This window comes from Octodon degus, unplaced genomic scaffold (assembly GCF_000260255.1).
Source record: "Octodon degus isolate 3935 unplaced genomic scaffold, OctDeg1.0 scaffold00366, whole genome shotgun sequence".
In the NCBI taxonomy this organism is placed as follows: domain Eukaryota; kingdom Metazoa; phylum Chordata; class Mammalia; order Rodentia; family Octodontidae; genus Octodon; species Octodon degus.
The window spans coordinates 529,181-533,963 of NW_004524942.1; the positions used below are offsets into that span (position 1 = coordinate 529,181).

The window sequence follows — 4,783 nt, forward strand, 5'->3', positions numbered from 1 at the left end:
CTATGCAAAGGATTATTAGGATACATTTTAAGATACACTTATCCCTAACATTTCTAATAAATATTATTTCATAATAATTTTAAGAGCTAGTAATATCTATTATTTTTTCTAAGAACATTTTTGGTTAATGGAATTATCAGAAATTATCAGTGCATTTCTTCATATTCAATTATAATAACTACAAATGATTACACAATGATAATTCTGAAAGATTAATAAAAATTATACAACATAAAATGTATATCAGAGCTAGATAAAACTAAGCATCATGTATATCCTCAATACCCATCAATATGTATGATAGCACTGGAAGATTTTGTTCTTATACACAATAGGGAAAATCTTTTTTACTGATTTTTTAAAGAGAGTATAAATTAAAATTAAAAGAGAAACATTACAAGTGATACAGATTTTCACTTAACAAAGTAATATGAATTTCACCATATTTGTTTAATACATATTGTTTTCCAACCAGTTATTCCTATTAACAGATATATGTATGTAAAATTGGAAAAAGAAAGAAAAAAAAAAGAGACTAAAGGGTTAGCTCAGTTGTTTAAAGTTCCTTCTTGGGCAAACTCAGTCAGGCACTGGGGACTGTTGTTTGATCCCCAGCTCCATATGCTGCATCAGACCACCCTTAGGGCAGCCTGAGCCAGCCAAAAAAAAGATAAAAGAAAGAAAGGAAGGAATGCATTAGAAATTAAGAAGATTAAAAAGTAGGGGCTGGAGAGATGGCTCAGTAGATTAAGTGCTTACCTGGCAAGCTCAAGGGCCTGAGTTCAATTCCTGGTTCTGAAAAAAAAAAAAAAAGTACAAATAATTGAAAAAAGGAGACAGACAAACAAAATTAAATTATTATGTTCCTCTTTCCATAAACCAGCAGAAATGACAGTACAGTTGACATAAACATCCTGCTTACATACATAGATATATCTCTTTCTTTACTCCCTCTCCTGTTCTTACCCTCAACTCAGTAACTCCTTCGTTTTGAACAAGTTCATTCTCTTTTCCCAGTGTCTATTGTACCCTTCAGATTCCACTTTTCTCTTTCAGGTTATCAGACTAAGAAGACAATAGGATATTTTCACATGCAGATCTGATTTCTTTGACTTAAAAGTGTGTTCTCCAGTTGCATCCATTTACCAAAAAAGGACTCAAATATATCCTGTTTTATAGCTGAATAATATTCCATTGTGTAAAAATACCACATCTTCCTTATCCATTCTACAGGTGATGTGGATCTGGTTTGATATCAGGATTTAGCTATGACAAATTGCACTCTTATAAGCATGGGTCAGGAAAGGAAGGAGGTATTATAATCCTTAAACTGAAATTATACTATAATTCTACTTTGATAAAATCAGCATGGTACTGGCATAGAGGCAGACCTAAGGATCAGTGGAACAGATCATAAGATGTAGACATGAATGCACACACACTCAGCCACCTTATCTTTCATAAAGGGGCAAAACAGGCTCACTGGAAGAAAGATAGCCTTTTTAATAAATGGTGCTGGAAAAACTGGCTTTCCACATGCTGAAGGTTAAAATTCAACCCATGCCTATCACCATACACAAAGCTACAGTTAAAGTGGAACAAAGATTTAAATATTAAAACGGAAACACTAAATCTTCTGGAGGAAAATGTAGGTATAAAACTTAAAGTCATAGGGGTAGCTAGAGAGTTCATAAATAAAAGCCAAACTGCATGGGAAATACTTTAAAGAATCAACAACTTGAATCTTATCTTTCTGAAGTCTTTGAACTTCAAAGCAAATCTTCAACACAGTAAAATGAAAGCCAACCGAGAAAAAATTATAGCCAACTTTCCCTCAGACAAAGGTCTTCTATCTAGAACTTACAAAGAATTTTTTTAAAAATCAGGACCCCCACTTTGAAAGTCTCAATCCAAAAATGGGCATCTAAGATGAATGTACACTTCTCAGAGGAAGAAATACAAATGGCAAGTAAATAAATAAAAAAATACTCAGCAGCATTGGTCACTTGAGAAATGCAAATTAAAACAACACTGAGATTCCATTTCATCCCAGAAAGAATGGGGTGAACATCCAGAAGTCAGCCAATAACAAATGCTGGAGAGACTGTGGCAAAAAAAAAGAAACCTTCTGCGCTGTTGGTGGGAGTGCAGACTGGTACAACCACTATGGAAATCAGTGTGGAGATTCCTTAAAGAGATAGGATTGGAGATCCCATTTAAGCCAGCTAGTCCCCTCCTGGGTATTTTTCCAGAAGAGGGCAAATCAATTTTAAATTACACTATACCTATTAATTTCCTTTTTCAGGTCCTCACAATAGTAATTTTATTAAATTAGTTACTTTATAAAACATCACAGATGTCATAATTGTGAACGTAAAAATTTATCAAACTGTAGCTAACTGGTGAAGTTTGCTGAGCATGTTTTATAAAGGAAAGGAAATGTCAAGATCCTGTTAAAGTTGCTCCACTGCAGCCTAAAAGAACAAGATTTTATTTCTCAGACACTTAAATCAGGTAGCTTCCTTTCCCCATCCTGAAGCACACCATCAGTAAATGTAGTCTAATAAATTAAAAACTAGATAGTCTATGCACTCAACAGATTCCACAACTTGTACTGCAACAATGGAGAGGTTTACCCTTCTTCGGCTTCAAAGTTGGAGGATTTGGTCATTTAATTTTATGTATCTTCACTCTGAAATAAGCAGTCTTGTTCACAAAGGATTTTTCATATCCTCATGCTCAATTTTAAGACAATGCTTTTTTTTCTTTCTTTTCCCCAGAACCAGGGATTGAACTGAGGCCTTTATGCTTGTCAGGCAAGCACTTATTCTACTAAGATATCTCCCTGGCCCCGACAAAGCAATTTTAATATTAATTTTAATATTCTTAAAATTTAAAAGTAATTTTAATATTATTAGGTGCACAGCACATGCCCTTGCTACAAACTGCTTTTCTTGACAAGTTATGAAGTAGTTCAAGGAAGTATGATTAAGGCTGTATTACTGTATGGTGCTGGTAAGTAATACACAATTTTTCATCATGTTGCAATCTTTGTTTCCAATTAGTGAATGCTGCTATGGAATCAGCTAACAACAATGACATTATTAAATCTGTTTTTCAACTGTGATTTAATAGTAACTGAGATTCCTGATTTTAACCCCTTGGCAGCAAGTTCCAAGTTCCATTATTTGCACGTTTACCATCTAAGTGTCAAGTGGTTAAGCAACCAGCACAAAAGGTACTATACGCACTTCTGATTATAGCATTTGGCAGAACTGAAAAGAAAGGAAGTTGTGCTACCTGTTTAAGGGATTGTGGACAATAGAAAGAAGGCACCAGAAGGTAAAATGCCACATGGAGTCTCCATAGCCTTGCATATATCCTCCATCATGACCACCATAATCTGCCAAATTGGATTTCATGGTGGCCTTTAATCCCCCTTCAGGAACTACACCTTTTTTCTTCTTGCCTTTGCTTTTCTTGCTTCTGTTTTTCCCTGCAAAGCACAGTCAATGGATTGGTAATCTTTTTCAAGTCATTTATTTTCAACAAAATGCACACATCTCGAACTAAGGCTTCCAAAACACTGGCACAATAGAGTAACTTTTCATACTGTGTGATTCTATCTTGTAGTAACTTTCCAAACTCTGGAATCATCTCTTGAAGATGGACTCATAGCACCTATTCCATAAACTGTATTATTGACACCAAAAGTTCCTTTTGCTAATTCAAGGTCTGATTCTTCCTTTAATTTCTTTAGCCGCAGTTTATCTGCTAATTGTTCTTCCGGCATTAGCACTTTAGGTTCCTCAGGTTCTTCTAACCTCTTTTTAATTTCTTCTTCCTTTTCTTCTGTTGCCATTCTTTCTCTTTTATCTTCTCCGCTGTTTTCTTCTTTTCTGAAATTTTTGCTTCTGGTTTTACTTCTGCTTCCTCTTTTTTTCTCCTCATCTTCATCATCCCAGTTATCCTTAACGTTCTCATCCTCATCCTCATCCTCACCTTCCTAGCTGTCCCCGCCGGTGGTGCCGCTGCCCCCCACGTTCCATACCGGGTCTTCCGCGGTGTCTGCGTCCCAGGAGTCGGAGTCCCCCCTGCCACGGCACCAGGCGTGAGCCTGTGTGAGCGAAGAGCTGCGAAGAGTTGGAGCAATGGAGGTGAGTCGCTGAGCTGGCTCTCGCTGGCCTACTTATACATATTAATTTGAAGTAATGATAAGTTTCAGATTTCCATGTCTCTCGACAGTGACATGCTTCAGTGACAATTGTCCATTACTTAAAGTTTTACAGATATAAATTGTAACATATGTAGTTTTTAAATATAAAATATGAAACCTGGCTATATATTGTGAAAATATTTCCTATGCTGAGGCTCAGAAAAAAGGAAGAATAAAGCTGCAAAAGCAATTGCAACTTGAAGAAATAGAGGTTCCTAAATTATTTTTATTACTATGATCAGAGAACTCACGTGCTCCTCAAAATGTTTTAACCATCAACTGACTCACCAGATGCTTTTAAAAACAAATCAGAGGAAATTGATGTAAAAGGGTGGATTTAAAAAACAATATACGAGGAGTGAGAACCAAATGGAAAACAGCAGTATAATAGCTGGATACAAGAAAGGGAGATGAATTGTAACTGGCACGTGTAATGCAGTCTACAGGAAAATTAATTGAATTCATGCTTAAATGAAAATTTTGAGAAGCTTTAGCTTGAAAATATTTTTGGACACAATTCATTTCTAAGAAAAACTGAACAATTTAAATTGATGAATGTAAACACTG

At 35.5% G+C, this 4,783-nt stretch overlaps 1 pseudogene; it reads right to left on the bottom strand.

Moving 5' to 3' along the window:
- Window positions 1–3,296: 3,296 nt before the first annotated feature.
- The window catches only part of LOC101593198, a 5,528-nt pseudogene continuing 4,041 nt past the window's right edge, over window positions 3,297–4,783 (bottom strand).